The sequence below is a fragment of the Scatophagus argus genome, chromosome 12 (assembly GCF_020382885.2).
Source record: "Scatophagus argus isolate fScaArg1 chromosome 12, fScaArg1.pri, whole genome shotgun sequence".
NCBI classification, from domain to species: domain Eukaryota; kingdom Metazoa; phylum Chordata; class Actinopteri; family Scatophagidae; genus Scatophagus; species Scatophagus argus.
The window spans coordinates 22,077,311-22,099,340 of record NC_058504.1 but is presented as its reverse complement, the minus strand read 5'-3'; the positions used below and the strand labels follow the sequence as shown (position 1 = coordinate 22,099,340).

The window sequence follows — 22,030 nt, the reverse complement described above, 5'->3', positions numbered from 1 at the left end:
TTGTCACACACAGTGACATGTTTGTCTTGGCCTGAGTGCCCTGAATGGGAATCAAAGCCTAAAACCTGATGTTGCAGCCACACTGTAAATGTACATGTATGACCACCTGATCTGCTCCTGCTTTTTCACTTGGGTCTTCACAGTCTGGCTGATATCTTGATATCTACTCATCTGTCTGTTTTGACTCACACGTATCTTGGTTTCTGCCAGCACGTTGTATCAACTCCATAAACCGTACTCTCAAGAAAGTAATGCAGCGATCCTGCAGATTTACACATACTGGACAGCTGGTTATTAAGACCATATGTTATTAGAGGAGGTGAAAAGTGATGTAAAATTACTGTATTTTACTAAGGCCTTTCTGCTTCTTCAAAGTTGAGGATGAAGAAAACTGTATTTAATTTCAACATATCACAAACAGTGTTTCCCAAACCTCATCCGTTTTGTGTTGAGGACGATGGATCTCAACAGTAAAATCAAATGTTATCACACTATCACGCAGTTTATGTATACAATGCTTACTTTAAAAGGCTGTTTGCTAGAAATGTGTGCTTGCATGTGTTACAGGGCTCAACAATACGGGCCGCCTGCTTGCCTGGAGCAACTAAAATATCACCTCAAGGTCCTAAATTTAGCAACTCACTCGCCCAGTTGCGCAGATGGTAAAAAGAAACATCATGTAGGAGAAGCTGAGCCAGGTTTTTGCTGGATGACCCCATGCATTTCTTGGCTAATGTTGTCTGGAAACAGTCTCAGTTCATTAGCAGTTTTTAGCAATACCTCAGTTGTCTGTCAGCCATTTCTGCTGCCAACAATGTTAAAACTACCAGAAAGTTCACGCCGTTCATTGTTCTCATCTTAAGCTCAGTGGCCTTTGAACCAGGAACTGACTTTGACTTGACTGAGGTGGTCTTAAGATCTGCACATTTCAGCATAGAATGCCACTTCCTCATTTTCCAACTTGAAAACAGGGGATGAAACAAGAAGACGAGGAGCCAAATGTGGTTTTCATATTCACTCAGTGACTTCATACAGTGACGGGGACACACTTAATGCAGTTCATTACAAACAGTGACGGCTCAAAGAGGGTAAGGACTGAGAAACCTGATTCTGGCACAACAGTAGTTTACCAAACCCTCTTGTCTGTTTAGAATTGAATCAGCAGGCAGCTGTTCCCGTGTTGAGTGACTACTCTTCAGCAGACCGTGGTTGTTTTGCATGCCTGGTACAAAGTGCCAGGCAACGTTTGGCTGAACTCATAGTGCCGCTAACCCTCCGCCACACACGTGTCTTTGATTCCTATGTAAGGCTTGAATAGCAAAATCTTCATGACATTGCAGATGGTGGTCATTAATTGCACATGTTTGTCATCTTTTTTTTTCCTCATCTCGTATCCTAATAGCTCTTGAACTCCCTTTTTTTATATCACTTAGGTTTCCTTGATGTCTGGAGGAACATCTGAGAAAGTGTTAAATGATTTAGTGCCTTGTTTAAATGAAGCTCACACGAAAAGGAGGGTATAATTTTGTCCTTGTGTGAAAGTTACGCCTCTCAATGATGACTAATGTCCATATTACAAGTCGCCATTTCTCATCTTTTGCTTGAAGAGTTAATTACAAAGACAAATGACGAAATGTGAGTTGGCTTTCATGGCTCCTGAGACATGCTCGACTTGATTTTCTTGTTGACTTGGTTCATTTGGAGTTCTTTCATATGCATTTGCACATTTGTAAACATTATGTGACAACAGGTAGGAATTTGTGATATTTATGTAAGCTTCTCCTGTTGTTTAATATTCAGACAGTTTGAGGTCCTTATTTTTGGGCCGAGAGCCGCTTGTTATTCCAAAGGGAACTGGGGCACATTTTTCTTATTATCATTATCCTACTGGTTGTGTTTACAAGTTTTGCATAATTGGCATGAGGTATGGTTACTTGAGACAACGGCAATCTAAGAAAGTCCTACAGTCTGTCTGCTGTAGTCCTTGTCAGGAAGTCGACGCACACGACTGTATTTAGTGTAATGAAAGCAGTACAAAAGTAACTATGGCGCATTTATTTACCCGGGTTGAAATTAGACATTTTCCAGAGGAAAGAAAAAGAGCAGGAAGAAGTCATAGAAAAGATTTGAAACACATGCTTTAGTGAGTGGCTCTGCAGAGAGAGGCCTGGAAGTCGGACAGTTGAAGCGGTTTAGAAGAATCACATCCATTTGCCTGAAGGCGTGTGGATCAGTTATTTTTTGAGATTATGATCAGAAAGACATTCAGTACAGGCCAAGTAAAGACATGAAGCACAGACAGGGTGTTAATATATACATATGCATCAATTTGTCATTGGTATTTATATTTGGTTTAGAAATATTAAGTACCTTTTATTTTTGTTATTACAGGCTTTAAAATTTTTTATAATCTTTACAAGGTATATACTGTAGTATTACAGTTACTAATTTATACTGATACATCTGCACCTCATACTTCTGCTGCTTTGACACTTCAGTTGTGTGAGACCTGTGTGAGAAACTGATGTGAGAGAGTTATTTCAATTTAATAAAGTGAAATCCCTAATCTTTAAATAACAAAAGCCATAGTTTCTAGGTAAGTTGGGTAGGTTAACGACGCATCTTAAACAGCACTGTCAACAGTAACCTCATATCTACCTCGTGGACACTGCGGGGATCAGCCCTCAGTTTAGGCCATACTTGCATGCAGCTGGGGACTCAAAGTGAGTTCTCATTACTACACTGCTACATTAATTAAAAGTGGTATAAAAAGCTGCCGTGTCACATTTTGTAATAATTACCACTGCCCCCCTTGTTTTCGTTCTAAATCCCAGTACAGGCACATAATTACTGCTAATTACTAATTAGCTTTTAACTATGAAGTTTTGACTGCGTTGTTTAATGAAGAGCTAACGTGTTCACAGCTACACATTCAGTCCTGAATTCGGGGCTTGGATGTGATATCTTGGGACAGTTAAACAAAATCTTAGCCACCATTTGAAAACTCCTTTGTCCTTTGGATCTTCCAGTGACGGAAAATGTATTAGATATAACTGTTTCCATCTTTTGATTTGAACCTCCAAATGTAACGGTGATGCAATGGTGCAATGGTCTACACCTCTGTAAGGTCGTAAACAGCAGTGGTACCAAACGGCTTCTCAGCAGTGTATGCAGTCTGTGACAATGTCATATAAAAATCACCGTGATCACAGAGTGGAGCATCAGGTTTCTCTTCTCTCAGACACTCTTGTAATGAAGTGCACCAATACAGGCCACATAATTCCTGTTTACATTATCATTACCAGCTCTGTTCTACCAGCAACCAGCTCAGTATAGTTCAGGTCAATTTCACCCATCCAACAGCCCCATGTAAACGAGAAGGAAAAAAAGGAAAAAGACTAAGTTATTCCATTTCCTGTTTATACAAATGTATATGGACAGCTTCCATTTTCCCACAAACCCTCTGTTTTCTTGGAGGCCATTGGTTTACTTCACTTCCTGTCACTCTAAGAAGCTCAATCCTCTACTGCAACTTGTCAGGCTGCAGCAGTCAGCGGATTATTATCTGTATCTCTCTCAAATTAAATTTGCCAAAAGGAAACATTGAACAAATTAAGCTGGAAGCAGCTGGCATTGTGATGAGGACACTGGCTTCCTGCCCTTGTTGGTCTGAATGGCCTTCCGCTACCAGCACCGGGTAGGCTGTCCCACTGCTAATAAAGCAAAGAGGGTCATAGGGTGATGGGAGGTCACAGAGGAAACAAAGCTCTCGAGAAACAAATGGAAAATATGTCTGTGCTTTAAAGCAGAGACTCAGGCAACAGAAGCAGGTTTGGAGCCAAACTGTTTCAGACTGTCTTTGCTGCTTCTTTTCTTCTTCTTCTGTTTTTGGACAAGAAAACCATCTCTCACACTGTGATAGTCCTCAGCACTTTTCCAGACGCTCAACACACTGCTGCACCTCACACTCTCGGGGATGTTAGAATAACAATGGAGGCGTTTTAACTGCTGCCATACGTGAGCCCTGTGTTGTAGGTCCCCAAAGCCTGCTGTGAATCAGGGACTTGATCAGATTGTTATGTAGACTTAGCTAAATTAAAAGTCAAATATACTCTCTGAGAGTGTAAATGGCCTTATCTGAAGCTAAACCAGCTATGATCCCATGAACTCATTATTCACAAGACGCATGCCTGCCTGCCTGCCTGCCTGCAATGCCACAAGGATGCACGCACTGCGCTCTATGTGTGTGTGTGGCAGGCCCTTGTGCAAAACTAAAAGCTTCTAGTCGCTCGGCTGAATAGGAGTTGTGTGCTCATGCTCACTAGGGATTTCCTGTGGTCTAGTCTCTCAATATTGCGGGCTGGGATAAACTCTGATCAGGAGGCCTTTACAATGAAACATGTGAAGTCCTTGGCACGCTGGCTTAGTCTCAGAGAATTGTGTCAAAATATATTGTTTGGCTCTGGCAGTAAAGACAGAGTATTACTCCAGTCATACAGTAAAGATACATCACGTGTGAGGGGAAACACCTGGTGCGTGCTTACTCCCTCGAGAGAGGATAAGGCGAAGAGCGGAGCCAGGGTCAACAGGTGGATGCAAATGCTCTCAACAAACAGCCCTTGAGGGTTGCATGATAATGAGAGACAAGTGCTTCTCCGCTGAGTGACTCTCATCTTGAAACAGTCACTTCTGGATCTCAGTCCACCTGAGTAATTAACCCCTCCATGCGTGATGTCTGCAGAAAGGGGCCTCACACAGATTTGGTCAGTGGCTCTTTCTGTTGTCTCTGTGAAATGCTTCTTCATTTTCAAAGAGGTGCAATTAGTCTGTAGGTCTCATGGATCTGGAGAAGTAAAATTGTGCCTTAACGTTTCATTTGCAGTTACGTGTTTGATCCCACACTGCATATTAAAGAGTCTCCAGTAGTTTCCAATGGAGCAAGTTGTTCTGTCTTACAAGGATCACAAGATTAATTTGAATTTATATTATTTATTATTTATTGATGGCATGCCTCTCACTTTGACTGAAAAAAAAAAATATCACATTTTTCTTTGGACAGTTGAGGCTAACTCTATCATTAATATACAATAAATGGGATTACAATGAGAATTGTTGTACTAGGGAGTAGCAACACTGCAATACAGACTCAAGAGTGCGAGACAAGCACAGAAGGCACACTGTGGTCCAGGATATTTTACACCATAAACTCCATGGACTTCACTGTAAGACCATCTTCGGACGTGGTTACTGTGACAAATATTCGGTTTAACCACAGGCAAACACTACATGTGATTGAATGTGAAAGAGGTCAGATGACATGCCGCATGCACATGAGATTCCCTCCCCAAAACTCTGTCCCCAAAGCGATATAAAACAAACCTGTTGAAATGTTAACGGTGCATGACCTTTTTGTACACAGAGTAGGCTGAGCCTCCACAGTGGGCTACTGTACTGCACAGCGGGGGGACGCAATGGGACCTCTGCTCTTCTGGGAGTTTTTCCTGACCGTCCAAACTACATTTCCTCTATGCCGGGTCAGTTGAGCGTGAGCCGGAGGAGTTTCGCAGAGGGTCTTGTTTTTCCTGCTGTTATTAATCTTTGCTTTGAACTGAAAAATGATGTCGAGGCTGAAAGGCACGTGTTTGCTTTTGTATGCCTCATGTCAGATGTTTCAACATGTACTGTACATTGGACATTTTATGGTCACTGAAGAGTCAGCGGAGACGAAGCTGCAGGTTTTGGCTACAAAATGTTGTTTGGGACTTTATATGAAGAGTTGATTGATTGATTGACTTAACTTATTATGGAAGCCAAAATATGCAAATCTGAGGATTGTGTCTTAGACAAGTGGAAAAAGAAAATTGTGCAATAAATGATGGAATAAAGTTTGTAAGGTTCAAAATTCAAGTGTGTAGATATCATAATATCTTATGTTATTCATCTATCAGAAATTTTAATGCATCAAACTTAACATAAAAACACCACAGGATTAGTGTAGATTTAGACGTAATAATATAAAATTAGCCCTATGGAGTGGTTTCGGCTTTAAGGAACAATCTGGAAATTTTTCAGAGACGAAAGGACAATAGAAACTGTGGAAACACCCAGACTCCACAGAAAGCCAAATCAGAGATGCCCACAGGCGAGGTAACAGTTCTGGTATATAAAAAAACAGCGGCCTACTACTCTGATCTCTTGAAACAGTTAGGAGAGAAAATCAAATCTGCCGTGGAAAGCTGACGAGAGAAGTGGTCTTCCACCAACAAACAAGTCCACGGAGGTGATGGCTGCCATTCAGGTATTCAGATTTAACTCATTCAACACCTGCCTTATTCACCTGATTTGACATCCTCACGCTATAGTGTCAGGCAACTCACAAGAAAACGATGGATAAACAGCACTACAGCTAAGAGGAAAAATATGTTTTGTCCCTTTAACACATATAGATTACTCTAAAGTCTAAAGCAGCTCAGCTTGGCCTAATGAGTTTCAGAAGTGTAATCTTCACACACTGAAGACTTTCCCAACAACGTCTGCCCTGTAATAACACACTGAATCAATGAATTGACTTGTATAGCCCCAGAACTTAAATGGAGGGCTTGCATGTCAGGAGCAGCTGGCAGTTTGCAGAGGGACACCTGTGCGGATTAAGCTCCGGTGTCCGGTTGAGTTTCGTTCTCCCAGTGGCCCCCCGAGCCCAGACTGATAAATGACGCCCCACGCTCTCCACGCATAACTTACTGACACACATCTCACACACATGCTGCTCTGATTTCACAGTGGAAGTGGCCTGGATAGATCCCCATTCAAAATAGAATGGTTAGGTCATGTTGCCAATCTAGGAACCAGGACTATCGTGGTTAAATGTGGATTTGTCGCAGTCTCGCGGCTTTTTAAAAATGTCTTGGCTATTTTCCATCTGTCTGAAAGTCTACATGGCGTGGCAGGGACTGAATCTTTGTGCGAATGTGTGAATGCTAGAAATATTATAAAAAGTTAAAGGAACAAAGTTGTTTTTCAAAAGTGATGATGTTTCCCGGATGGTGCTGAAGCAATTAGTCAACTGGTTGCTCAGTTATTCAGTTTTGACAGTTCATTGTCTATTTATCATCCATTCATCCAAATAAGCTTCTCAAATGTGAAGATTTGCTGTTTCTGTTCTGTGTTCTCTGTTTGTTACATTACTGTTACATTTAAACTGGACTGAGAAGTCCCTATCCCTAAGTTTTTTGTCCCTGATCCCAATAAGAGTCCTTTCATATCTCCAGTATCAAGTACGCTGATTTAATATGTATCTGATACAATGAAAGAACAGCTATAGCCTCCAAAGTTTGCCACCACTTAATCTGGCTTCACAATGAAAATACCGTCGCTGGAATATTTTTACTTTTGTGTGTGTTTTTCTAACTCCTACAAGAACAATGGAGGCATGTTTTGTCATAATTTTATGATACTGTGATACAAACCCGGATTGGGCCTTATGTAAATGAAACTGACTTTATTTGTTGCGTGGACCCAATAAATGTTAAGCTGTTTGGGAAATGTGGTGCAACTGTAAAGAACAAAGTATCAACAACAAAATAACTTCCTGGATTAGTGGCATTCATTCATCCTACAGCAATTCAGCACAGCATTTCTGACCTTTTTCCTCTTGTTTAATTAAATACATAACAGCAATAAAGTGCAACAGGAAATATGAAAAGGGAGAATGGAGTTGACACGCAACAACAGCCCCTGACCAGATTTGAACTCATGTCATTATGGTTGAATGGTATGTGTTTTAAACCGCTGGGTCTCTGGGACAGTGTTTTTGATGGTTTTCTTAATGGAACAAAAAAATGTTTGTCTTTGATGACTTTGTACTGTGGCATCAATAAAATGTAATAAACCATTGGGGTGGCATCTTCACTTAATGCACTCAGGAAGAACTGAGAAAAAAAGAGAAATATAACTCAATACTGGGCTGAGCATCTAAAAATAATTGCATGTTGTTGCTGAAACAAATCAATGCATCTTTTTGAATACTGTGAACCTGACGTGATGTCCAACATGTTGACTGCTACATACACTATATGGACAAAAGTATTGGGCCACATGTCCATTACACTAACAGGGACCTTAATAAAATCGCTTCTAAATACATGCACAGCTTTGCAGCTAGAACAGCCTACACTCTCCTTGGAAGGCTTACTTTTTGCTCATTCGCAGTACAGCATTTGAGAGGTCAGGCTCTGATGTTGGACGAAAAAGGCCTGGATCACAATCTCCGTTCCAGTTCATCCCAGAAGTGTTGGATGGGGTTGAGGTCAGGGCTCTGTTCAAGTCAGTCTAGTTCTTCCACACCAAACTCATCCAATCATGTCTTTATGGAGCTTGCTTTGTGCAAAAGGCCTTCCACTTTGTCACAAATCTGGAAGCATAGCATTGTCCAAAGTGTCTTGGTATACTGAAGCAATAAGATTTTTCACTGGAAGTAAGGGGCCAAGCCCAACCTCTAAGAAACAGCCCCACCAGTCCCAATACTTTTGTCTATATAGTGTATTTCTCGTCCAGTCCTGTTGTGCAAAAGTAGAACGTAGATTTCCCGTCGCAATGTCACTTCGTGGCCAAATCGTCTGGTAACAACTACAGAAAGTGATGAATAATAATTTCATCCAAGTCAGCATGTCTCCTCAACTCTTCTGGTGTTTTGTGGCGAACACCACTGTGCTGAATTCCTGCTTTTAATCCCCACATAAACGTTACATCTTGTGATTTACTGAGAGACTTTATGCTGTTAGCTGGAAAAGAAAATCTTCGCCCATGAAAGAAAAGATGGATCTTGTGGATCACTGAGAGAAGAAGTCCAGGTACAACAGACAGCGATCTGACTGATACTCCACATCTTTAAGTCCACTAACAGCTTGTAGACCACAGTTCATGTATGGCAGTGAAAGTACACAGGGTATGAACAAGACCTCAGGAAGGTGAATTGTTAATGGTGATCCCAATAATCCTCAATAAACTGCTCTCTAAAGGCCTGAAAACTCCCTGATGTCTTGATGCAGCAACCACAGGAGGGTCTTCAGAACTTCTGTATTTAGGATTTTACAGTTCTCTCCAGTGAATTCTGCATGAAAGCCTTGTGCAAATTTACTTTGCCCCCCGCTTGAATTAACTCATTGCAGCGACTGCTAAATGAATGAACAAATACTAGTCTAAAATTTTGCTGTTACAAATGTTGTTGTTTTGATGTGCCTGCTTTGACAGGAAGGGATCTTAAAATTAAAGCAGCTTTGTGATAATCATGAAGAAGCTGCTATCTTGGCTCAATCTGTCTCTCTACTCACTTGTATTTGGTTTTACTTCAAAAACAGACCTGTCACCAAGTCATCAGAGAGTCGTCACAGTACTGAATGTCAGAAAATTTCCTTCAGGCAAATTGTTGGCGGACAGACATATTGATGTCCAGACCTAAAGTTTACATTTTTTCACATGCATTCGTCTCATGTCACTTTCAGGTGATATGAATATGCTGCTGTCACGTTCTGTGATTCTATCATCAAGGAGGAAAAAAGGCCACTTCTTTGGATTAATTTTTCCCACAGTGCCTAATCTTTGTTTCAGAGCTCCAGACAGTTTCAGACTTCCTTGTAGTGCTAGCAGGCATTCAGGATGCCTCGCAGCAACATAATCCAGTCAGCTATAAACTACAGAAAAGCATGAAAAGGAGAAGAGAAGAATAAAAAGACGAGGGGGGAGCTTGACTAACTGCATTACAGTGGAAGGAGTGAACTGAATTGTTAGGGGTGACATATTTGTGCTATGTGAACAATTTTCTCCACAGTCGAAGTCCAACTCTGATATCCTGTAAAAGGAGACACGTGAGACGGTTTGCATCTGCAGCAGTGGCAAACACAAGCAAGCGACACACAGCATAAATCGAGTCTGTGATGATGTCATTAGATTCCTGTGAGAGGAGAAACCATAAATGAAAAATTACACAGCATGAGAGCAGCCCCAAAAGCATATTCCTCGTGTAACGTCTTAATGTCCTGTTTCCAATGTGAAAAGGCACAGACAACTGTCCCCCAGGGTTTGGTCCTGCTGGATCTACTGTTCCAGGTTCGAGTTAGAGCACATCTGGTTTAGATGCAGAGCTAAGACTGTGGCAAATCATGGCTCGTTATGATTTAAAATTAAATTTATTGTACACCAGACTTATTATGTATTCAGAACGTTTATGATATAGGCATGAGTAAAACTGGAGTTGTCCATAAGTCTAAAATAAACAGTAACCAAAAGCAGCTCTGTTGTGCAAGCATATCTTGTTACTCACACCGGGGTGTTAATTCACATATCGCTCCCACTATTTCTGTCCTGCAGCACTGTCAACATTACATCAGCTACATCAGTGTGGCAAAAAACAGGGCATCTAAGAAAATTAAAGCAAAACTCACTCAGGCTTTGTATTCACAAACAACAGAAAATATAGACTCTTTTTAACTCTTAGACAGGTGCTGTGGTGAGCCACAGGTCGAAACAGCTTCCTCTTCTTCAGGCCTGGTGTTGTCACAGCTAAGTAGCACATCCGGCGAGTTCTTTTCAGTCCCCCAATTGGCAATTAGAAGAAGAAAGAGCCCTAAAATGCATCGTTTATAAGTTCCAGTAGTGCAGAATTAAATTTTTGCCCAAGTTAACCTGTCCGCTTGAGTTAGACATCAGTGTACAGTTCAGAGGACAAGCCCAGCAGGAAAGCCCCTGCCACAACAGAGGCTTGCCTTTGAAAGGATTTGAAACAGTTCAGATGACACAGAGGGGGCAGGAAGTAGTATAGTGATGGCAATGCTCTTTAACACTGTAATCCCATTGTCAATTTCAAGGATTAACGTTCTCTCATCACGGTCAGTGTTGTTTTGTATGTGTGTGTGTGGAGGTGTGCAGGGTAAAGGACATATGAGCAGTTAAATGGGTGAAACAAAACAATAAAAGGCTCGCCGACTCAAAACCTTTGACAGCGCCTGTTGCTGTGTGGTACAATTTTTTATGTTTCACCAACAATAGTCTGAAAACAGGAAAGAGCAGGGATGCCAAAAATAGTGTGCAAGGACCAGTTAAGACCCTGCAGGAAATTCTTTATTTTCCCTCAGCGGAGGTCCTGGGAGTTAGAATTTACATATGTCTGATGCAGCATATTGAAGAGACTCTGGAGCTTTAGTTTGGCAACATGACTCGTCTAAAAGGAAGCCCATGGGGAGAAGCAGAAAGCTGACGGCAAAGCCACCCGGCACAGAGTCAGAAAGCTGCTGCTCAGCAAAACCCAGAGGCCTGAAAAATAAAATTCAGTCAAAAATTCTAAGAATGACATAAGGTTTCTTATCAGTTCAAGGCATAACAGAACATTAGTTTAAAGTGCCTACAAGAACCATTAAAGAATATTTCCAGTTTAGAACAAGTCGTGACACAGAAGACGTCACTGTGCAAAACACAAGCATGTCACCATGTTAATAATCGCTTTGTGAGCGAGACTTCTCCCTGAGCGAGATTTGTGTTTCTGGTTAAACAAAAAGAATTTTACTGTTTAACAAGGTGTCTCTCTGTAGGGCTGATCGGGTGACCTACTGGACCAGCTCCAAAGGTTTTGGTAAGTGGGCCTGAAACTCCCCTTTCAGCTTTAAACTAGACAAGCTAAGCTATTTAGCAATCGTGCTGTGTCAGTTTATTTGCTGAAGCTCATTTTTACATTTCTGATTGATTATAATTTTGACTAACAGAAAACTGTGCATGTCAAAACATCAGCAGCTCCAGCTGTTATTTAATTGTGACAGTTCATTAAGGTGAGAAGATATTGCCAAAAAAGGGAAAGCAGCAGCCACCGTAACCTGTGAGCAGTTTAGATGGAATAAAACCTCATATTAAGTTCATTTTGATCAGTCTCTGGAACACATTAGGAACACTGAGGCTAAAGAAATCGAGCAAATCCTCCATTTCACAGACTTTGTGTTCATACTTCAGTTACAGTCATTGTTACGGGGGCCCAGTAGGGGCTGGGAAATGATTGCCTTGTCTGTGTTGCAGTCAACTTGCAATGATGAACATTGCACAGATGAAAGACGAGGGAGCTGTTTTTGTCCTCAAACGAACAGGTGGAAACATTAACTGCAGTTGGCAGGTTGTGCTAACAAGCTGGAGGGCGTTTGGAGGCTTTCTGGGATGTGTGTGTCTGCACTGTGGCTAATTAATCACAGAGCACTGACACCGTTAAAATGAGGCAAATGGCTGCGCTTCTCCAGGAACACAGAAATAAATGGGTGTGTGCTCTGTAATTGATTCCTCATTTTCACAGACTTCAAAAAGAAAAACTGAGAGTTTTAATCAGATTAAAGGCCTGGATGTCTCCAAATTTATCAGCCAAATTGAGAAATGTTATATTTACTCTTGGAGGAGCGCAGCTTCTCCTCTTGACAGTGTTGGGAACATAATGACCTTATGCTAATCTTGCCCATAAAAACGACAGATAATACACTCCCCTCAGGGTTTTTACAATGCTGTTTTGGGTTAGATGTTCTTTCATGTCTTTTGGATTTGCTTTGCATTTATTCAAAAGTAAGCAAATTTTTGGACAGTGAAATACTCTCGCTGAGATGTAGCAAACGTTGAGCAAAAAGTCAAAGAGAGGACGGTCTCGTAGCACTTATTGAATTCCCAGTTTATTACTTAGTTTACATAGTTTTAAATGTCCGCCATGGTAAACATCTGACATCCATTCGAATTATTTAGTTAACAGTGATTTGAGGCTAAACAAAGGCTGTTGTGCAGAGGAGGGGTTTGGATGTCAGAGTTAGTCTCGGATGTATGAAGTACATGTCATGAGTAAGCAGTATTATTTAGATAGCAGTAATTTTGTAAAACTGAAGATACGGTGCAGGAAAAGCTTGTTTGCCACGGTTACAGTGTTTATGTGATCTTTAATAACCATTCAGTTTGTTTATAGTGATTGGGATTCGATTACCCCGCTGAGTTTTCACAGAGCTTCTCTTCTGCTGATTCTGGACTAAAATCAGTGTCCACTTGTACAGTCTTTATTTTCTGGAAATCCCACTGGGGGTCTGGCCTACATGAATCTACAGCATCATCCTGATTATAAAAAAATATTTTTAGCATTTCAGCAGAGAAACTTTCAAGCTTCAAGGGCATGATTAATGATTAAGAAGGAAAACTTCTCATCTTTGAAGCTCTCAGAGACATCAAAGCTATTTAGCTTATTGTTAAACTTAGCTGTGCTTTAGGATATGCATTAAAGAGTTTCATCGAATGTAGGGAATGAAGAAAAAAGTGGCATGGGAACTGTAAGCTGTCAGGAAAATATTTTATTTCAAGTATATTTACACTATGTGTGTACATTCAGTTGGGTTTTAATGGAGTGCAATACTGAATTGACCATAAAAATGTTTATAGTCGCATACAGTGGACCCTAAGATTTGCCCTTGGAGCAGGTTAATGTTTAAAGTCATCTTAACCTTAAATATGTGCAGAATACACATAATAATAATGTGCGTCATAAAACAGAAACTATTCGTATAAACTACAAACAGTCAAATGAAAAAGAGCTTTATGAAATTTTAAATGAATCTTTCAAAAGATCCTAAATTTGAATTTATCTCAGTTTTGCTGTATTCTTGTGTAAACGTGCCTGAGTGGAGTGTATTCACTGACATAGCTCAACTATAAAGTTTACTTCAGTAACTCTGACACATTTAAATGGACTATTTTATTTGCAGACGATAATAAATGTAAAAGATTGGAAGGGAGGATGAGCTGTTGGTTCAGCAAGTATTTTTTCAGACGATGAATTTAGAATTTTTTCTGTCATTACTAAAAACGTCCATGACTGACCCAGAATCCTAAAGACTAACCATTAAAGCTCATCAGTTTGTAGATCAGTTGTAAAAAGGTACAAAATCGTCGTGTTTAGCTTCCTGTCATCATTAGCAGATACAAGACACACCAGCTGAGCATGTGAAGGGGCATGTATGTTACAACATGGCCATTTATTGAACCCACAGTTTGATCATCATCCGACCTGAGCTCAGTGGAAACAGAGAAGCTTCAAACCTCCTGAACTTCTGGACTTCTACATTCATCTGCTGTAGTCTTGTTTAGTCACACACACAGACAGTTGGTCTTCTCCCAAACCAGGATAACCAACAACAGGCTCCATTAAGTGTTCCTCTTGTATTCACATGGTGCCCACAAGCATCCGCACTCACACTGGAATGTGTTTTTAATCCAAAACAAAGAGTCAAACAAAGGTCTTGGTCTGATAAAAACCGACACTCGTAACGATGCTCTCATGGTTGCCTAAAGGTGAGGGAAGTGGGATTGTGATGAGCAAATGGTGGAGGAAACGGTATGAGATTCGCTTGACCCGTGATGTCAAATCACTGGATTTATTTACCTTATTACCCGTGCCTGTGGTAGGTTTGAACGTCCACCAAGCACGGAGCAATTTAAACCACAGTTTGAGCTCAGTCTTTTCTCAACAATTTAAGTGATTGAGATCTGAAGGAATCAAGTTCCAGAAACAGCATAAAATTACCATCAAACCTCTTCAAACAACAACAATGACAACAACTGCAGCTGAAGGTTATTGAATCAAGTGATTTCACTTTGGCAGAGATTTACTCCATCTTCCAGCATTATTTTTGGTAAGAGAAACTGTAAGGGTGACATTTTCTGTGAAGACCACATCTGTTCTGGAGGCATTCATTCAGTGTATCATAATGTATTCATAACAGCTACATTCATAAACAAACATAATGCTTTCTGATGACCTAAATCAACAGCAAGGAAACATTATAAATGAGACATAGTGAATTATGAGTTTACAAGCCTTTTGGAGGCTCTTGACAAGTTTTAAACCAGAGGTCGACTGAAGAGGCAAATAACTACTGTATGCTATAACAGTCCATGCAGTATCGTAACTTACCAGGATCAATTACAGTGAGGTACAGATGGTGCATCTATAATAATGCAGGCTTCAGTGGTGTTGGTCAGTAAAGTCTGATGTAGTTTTGTGCATTTAAACCCTGCATCAAAAGAGATTATTATGTGTTACTTATGAAGTGTGTATAGTTTTAATCACAGGAATTATTAAAACTTTTGACAGCCCAAGATGAGAGAATAAACTTCAGTCAGCTACCCAATGAAGATTTTCCTTCACCACAAGTATGAATAGATGATACCGTCATCTTCCTCTATAAACAAGCAGCCACACTGCACATTTTTTCTTTACACATGCAAACAAATGTTATTCATCTCCTAATCCTGCCAAGCGATACCACGTTTGGGTCAAATCATCAGCCTTACACTGAAGGGCAGTTTCTCCCATGGGGCTAGGTCTAATAATAGCGCAGCTTGAGATCACTTCCACCTCTAACATAAAACGTGGCTACAGCCCGGTTACGATCATATCTGCCCAGTTTTCCACTATTTTTTGCCATCATGAACTAATCTAAACCAAGCTGGGGAATGTTCCCTGGAATGACAATTAAACGAACAAAGAGCAGCCCTTGCAGTGAACCGAAACAAATGGGAAGAGCGAACCATTGCCAAAATCTATAACTGCGCAGCAGCATTTTAAGTGCAATAAAAAAGTGTTTTTGTTAAACATAATATTGAGGTTGTGTTAATGTCTTCCAGTCTGTAGTGATACTCACACAGTGCACCTGTGGCCCTCCCCCACAGGTCACCCAGCACCGATGTGACAGCCACGCTCCTGTTTTGTCTCCAATATTCCTGTGTCCTTAATTAAATAATCCAAATGGGCTCCAAATACACTTTGCCTCCACAAAATATCGAGACAGGTGCTTCTTTTGGCCAACGCAATCAAAATCAATTCTGGGGCAGTCTTCGTGTTGGATCACGTCCAGGAACAGGAGCTTCTGCACGGCTTCATCTCCATCGGGAAGGCCAAGGGATTCCCTTATTTGCCACAAAACGTGTTATGAGCTCATGATAATAAACAGTCCAGCTGTTGTTTCATGTGTATGAGGTAATATGTTCTTGAATGATCAAGTTAATTTGAGGTAAGCTTGTTCTTGCACTAAATTAGATGTAAAACCTTCTTCCTTTCAGATTTTTAACAAAAACATCTTATTTCCCGATCTCCCGTGGTGCATCAAGGCATGTGTTTGCCTGGACATCTGAGCTAATTAGCGCTTTCTTCCGGGGTGGGGGGAGGCTCGGGCTCTCGATCTATAGCTCAATTCACAAATTTCACCTCTGGGGCTGTCGTGTGTGAGAACCAGCATTTCAAAGTTGTTTTGAGAAGAGTTCAAAGTTATTGAGAGAAGACGGCGCTTTGTGGCGCCTTTCACCGCGCTGAAGAGACTGAAAAGAGTGAAAAGCGTCGCCATGACGAGCTCAGTCATCTGTGAAAATAAGTGCCTGTGTATTTGGTCTATAATGAACATGTAGCCACATGTTGATGCTATAAGGTTTCTATGCAGTGGCTTGATGCTTTATCTTTTATTTTAGTTTTATCTGTTAACTTTAAATTAACGTTACTGGTTAGTTTCTGATTAATTTATAAATTGTAATTCTAGGTGAAAAATGTCCATAACAGTTTAAGGTGGCGTCTTCAAATGTCTTGCTTTGTCTGACCAACAGTCCAGAACGCAATCATATTCAGTTCACATTGATACACCACAGAGGAAACCAGCACATCGTCACCTTAAAGAAGCTGCAGCCAGCAAATGTTTGGCTTCTTTGCTCGATTTAAACAAATAATCAATCATCAGAATAGTTTCTGTCAGTCAACTAATCTTTATATAAAAAAATGGAGATTTGTGGCTGAGAGCGGCTGAATATAAGTTGTTAATGTGTCACCTTATTGGATATTACACAACAGGATATTCAGATTAACGCCTTTGTCTATAGCCGTGTCAAACTCTTTCCACTCGTTTAATTTGACTCTTCATGAAAACAGCAAGAATCCAGAACAGATCTGGACTGAAGTCGAGAGATTTTTTTCATTTCAGTTTTATGATAGAAACATTGGTGTCAATTGTGTACTGTTTCATTTGTTGCCAAGGAACTTAGGCATGAGGAAACTATACTATGGAACCACTCAGCTTTTACACAAGCACAAGCCCAGGTTAAGTAATATGGACTTGGAGTGCTCACACATGGTGGAGTAACTGTGGTAGCTTTTGATGTCGTAGGTGCCTCACAAGCTGATTAAACACGAGGTTTCAAGGCCGGTGAAACACTGGTGATGTCTCTCCACAAAGTGCACAGCATGTGGCGTTGCAGTAATTAAGTTATTAAGTCCTTAGCTGAATGTCCATCCTCAGTGTGAGCTGTTGCAAGGCAAATTTATGGCTCAAATTAGATCCACATCTTATTACAGCCTGAGTGGTGCGGAGCTAATTTTGCACGGCGATGTGAGGAGTCGACTTAAATCTTCTCAACAAGTGTATTTGTCCATATGGACCTGTTTAAGGCTGAAATGTGTTCCTTACATAGTGCAGAGCTCAAGGAGTTATGGATTAGTCTGTGACATGCAAACAGGTGTATGCGGCCATAAATACACCACGGCTAAGCTAATGTTTACCCTGAATGAGTCACAGCAGGCATAATGATTATCATTCCACACCCTGTTCAAGAATTCCTCGTACTGCATCAGCAACATTACCAATCACAGTGTCACGCAATGATATTCAGTCACCTCGTCTGTGGCGCCAGGATGTGTTGATCCCACACACAAAGAGTGGGCTGAGGTCAGAAGGTCTATTGAAATTTCATCTTCACTGTTGTTCCTTCACATCTCTGTAAAAATTAAGCACAGTTTGTTTATAGTTCAGTGTTGTGAGCCTCTTGATCCGTGAATTTCTTCATTTTGATCTTGTCTATGTCACAAACTGGTGGCTGTTTGCTCGAACTCGATTTGTTCATGAAAAGCAAATTCATCCTGTCATCACTGCAAATCAATGTTGTGCTGCCATGATGTCAGATTTTCAGTACATTATTATCAAAAACAGAAAACAATGCACAACAGAAGAAGAAGAACCCTAAATAATATATAATCAAAACTTGGAAAGATTTAATGTCTGATCAAAAAATAAGTAAAGAAGCCTAATCTGACCAATCATTTGATGTCAGTCACCTTGTTCCATGTTATGAAACTTTTATGAAACCCTCATTCACTCTTTGCTGCTCCACCACTGTGTGCACACAGACTTTACTGTACAGTGGAAATAGCAGAAAATTGCTCATTTTTAACAAAGGAGTCATTTAAGCAACGTTATCACCGATTCCTGCTCTCTCCTCGGTTATCCTTATGATCCTCATGTGCTGACATAATGTCAATGCAGCCTGACATGCCAGCTGAGCTGCAGCTTGGCAGGCTGACCTACTAACCCAAACCCACCCTTGGCTCAACGTGAAGCTACTGGTGAGATTTACTACTGCCAGAAACCGGCCAGAGCACTCAGCTAAGCAAAGAAATCAAAACTCCCTAATCAGTGGATATATGCCTCTAGGGTCTGGCCAAGTGATAGTATCTGAAAAAGTTCAAACAAATCATTGAAATTATACATGTTCAGGTTGATATTTTAAGAGGATGTGAAAGCCTTGGGGGTCACTGAACATTCAAAGAACAAACTTCAAATGCAGGAAAGAAAACTGAAGTTGGTGTTACTGGAAAAGCAGCAGATTCCATTTTCTAATGAATGGATGCTCAGTGTCCTCAGTGTCCACCCCAATGTAAAGGATACCAGGAGCAGAAGAATGCTGCCATGTGTCTTTTTATTTACTTTTGACCTTATCTGTCACGCTGAGATCTTAATTCACTTCTGCACAGCTGGTGAAGCTGTTTTTAACGGCATGAATCTCCCCGGAGATTTGGTTAAGTATCAGTTTTTCATCTGAAGTGAGAAACACCGACTTAAGTATTTAGGTTTTAATGCACAATTACTCGGTTGTCGTACAGCAATTTGACAAAATATGCTCCTGCTGCAGAGGAATGCAAAACGCAGCACTTTCACAACTACATTGTGAAAGTCTCTTGGCAAGCTACTTGTAATAATTTGCGATCACAAACATGGCATTTAACTTCACGGAGAGGAGACAAGAACTACAAAATGCGTGAAATTGAGGAAGTAACAATGATTTATTGTAACAGTGGTCGAGGCGGAGCCATCATTGAGGAATGTAAATGAAATACTGAGGTCAGCGTCAAAAACATGTCCAAGTCTGAAGCTAAAGGTTGTGCTGTAAACGATCTGTTATCTCTGCTTCCAGGCTCACAGAGGGCAAGAGGTTAATTCACATGATGGAGTTTTAAAAATCGCTGTCCAAACATTTGACTCCCATGATGTTTTCTTTGTACCTTCAGGTATCTCTGCACACACACTGAGCCTCCCAGACGCTAAATAAATGTTAAAGGTATTGTGCAAAGATGTACAGCATGGAGTACAATATGGTTTATTTCATTTACAACCCAATCGGCAGACTAAATGTCGGCACTGTATGTTTCTGCAAGCCAGGGATATGCTGAAACAATTTTCTTTACATTTCAGTTTTCAGTGTTTCCCTTGCCTAACTTCTGATTTAGGCACAAAAAAACCTGTTAATTAGGATTGGTAAAAGATCATGTTTTGCTGTAAATACCTGACTTGTCATCACAGACATGGCTGGGAAATCTCCAAATGTGTGGTGCCACAACAGTGGCTATAAATTGTCCCAAAGGTCACTAAAATAACCCGGTTTGTTTGTTGGTTGAACTGGTCTCAATCAGTGGTCTCTTGCTTGATAGCCATCTTAAACAGGTGTCACTCCATTACTGATCCTGGTAAGAAAGTTACCGGGATGTGATATTTATGAAGTGTTTGACCAAAATGTGAGGCTAATCACAGTAAGGAAAGTGAACCTCATACTGGTGACTTCTTCTTGCCCCCTGCCTGCTCTTCTCACTAAGGTTACCTTGACATTTCACGGAGGTCGTGAAGTTTTACATGGACTCCGGGGGAAGAGCCTCACAGACAGGCAGGGCTTCTCCAAGGTGAGGGATGTGATGGGTTTCCCAGAAGCAATGAACTTTAAACTTTAAAACAGAGATGCTGACATGTATGAAAAAAGCTTCAGCAAAGTAAATAGTAAAATAGTAAAAGTACCTGTAAACTAACTTTGTACTATCTCCCTGCCAGCTGCATCGCTGTGATACTGTATCTGCATTGTCTTTGATCTTAGCTCTGTGGTATTTTTGGTTTTCTTACTTCAAGTATAATCTTTGCTACTGCAGTGACCCAGTTTTCCCTCAGAGACAGAACTTTATCTGCAGATCTGGTTGAAAGAATGCTGCATATTCACAAGGCTTTTAGTGCCATTACACCCTACACAACTGTTTTGATTATTCTGATACTGAAATGATAATATCCAGTTGTAGTACACTTTTTGTAGTTAATTTTCCATTGTGCGCTGACTGCAACAGCAGTTTGTCCTGCAGTCCACCAAATGCCAATCACAAACCAGCTGCTCAAGAGTGAAGACACAACACTTTCTATTGCTAAGTCGTGTAATAAACTTCAGTGACTGGGGCAGCCGTTGAGCTTAATGCCACACTCACACAGCCAGCAGATTAGTCTCCGTCCACTTGCTGCTTCTCAAAGCTCCCAAACAAAAACAAGCTTTGCCAAATGTGCAGTTATAGTTTCAAAGTGTGTCCAGACTCACTACAGCCAACTCACATGGAAAACATCATTACATGAATGTAGAATATGAACAGCACTGACGGCTGGCTTCTAGGCTCTAACCAAGCTCGGCAGAGCCAGGAAAGGGAATAAGGACAACTAGAAGTTTTGAGTGGGCCAACGTCGCTCGTCGGGACTCTATTGCCGTGGTCCTGCCTGCGCACGTCTTGTGACACACATGCGTTTTTTATGTGCATCTTGTAAAACGATAACTGAAATAAGTCAAAAAGAAAACAATCTCACCAGTCTATCAAACCTCGAGCCGTCCGGGATTCAAACCGCAGTCATCAGCGTTGCAGGCGGAACCACTACCCTCTACGCAAGCGGATCAACTGCTCCACGACGTCCAGACTTGTGGTAACGAGGTACCGGCTCACACCTTGTGCGTCCTCTTCGGTGGCAACGCACCGTTGCGATGGCCGACCTCAGAGATCTTTTGGGTCCCGACACCTCTCCTCTGTCAATCTGCGTTAAGTCTAGTCGTTTTATACCGCTACAGACCCGAACACTGGAGGTCACAGCAGCCTGCAGCCCACGGCCTCCCTTGGCGCCACACATTCAAACATTTCCTGATCACCGTCTCTCCTCCGCCCACTTCCGCACCCACCTAAATACACTATTCTGGGCGGGGCCAGGTGGCACCGTAACATCATTTAAAGGGCCTACGCATTACACGTTAATGTCCCAATGGGAGTGGCCATGTTGATTAGAATGGAATATCTTTATTGTCATTATACTTAGTGTGCAATGACGTAGGAGGAGCAACTCATTGCAGTCCTATTCATCAAAATAACTAAATAATATATAAATTAAAACACTGTATGTAGATGTAAACTGCAAATAGTGTAATTCATTCAGCATATGTGTGAGTTCAAAAGGATGGTAGCATTGGTGAAAAAATGGTTTTAAGTGTATTTGTTCTGGCATTGACACTCCTGTAACACCTGTCAGAGGGCAGCAGGTCAAACATGTACAGTTGCTGCAGCTTCTTCATGATAATCGCTGTGGTGTTCTCCAACCAGGAGAGATCAGCAGAGATGAGAACACCTAAGAAGGTGTGATATAGAGGACGGTGACATCTGGTCTGTTCTTCTTGAAGTCCAGGATGATATTTGTGGTGTTCAGTGTTTATATGGCGTGATCATGTGTGTTAACACTCATTCATTTTATAACTGTAGCTGTATGAACTGCAAAGCTTGTGCTAAGGAGCCTAGCTATCTCTTGTCTAGCCCTCTCTATGTAATAATATATTATGTATGTGCTTACAAGGCTTTGAGTTCACTGGTAAATGAGCACCC

The 22,030-nt window shown here is 41.0% G+C and overlaps 1 long non-coding RNA gene across 2 annotated transcripts; it reads right to left on the bottom strand.

The window, feature by feature from the left end:
• Positions 1 to 11,076: 11,076 nt before the first annotated feature.
• Positions 11,077 to 21,337, bottom strand: LOC124068604. 2 transcript variants are annotated; one of them, XR_006844948.1, is made up of 4 exons: positions 20,976 to 21,337; positions 19,966 to 20,086; positions 17,711 to 17,811; positions 11,077 to 11,307 (listed from the first exon to the last, which is right to left on the bottom strand). It is a non-coding gene; the product is annotated as an uncharacterized LOC124068604 (long non-coding RNA). The 2 variants fall into 2 exon arrangements; XR_006844949.1 differs by lacking the exon at positions 19,966 to 20,086 and having other exon boundaries at positions 20,976 to 21,336.
• Positions 21,338 to 22,030: the final 693 nt, after the last annotated feature.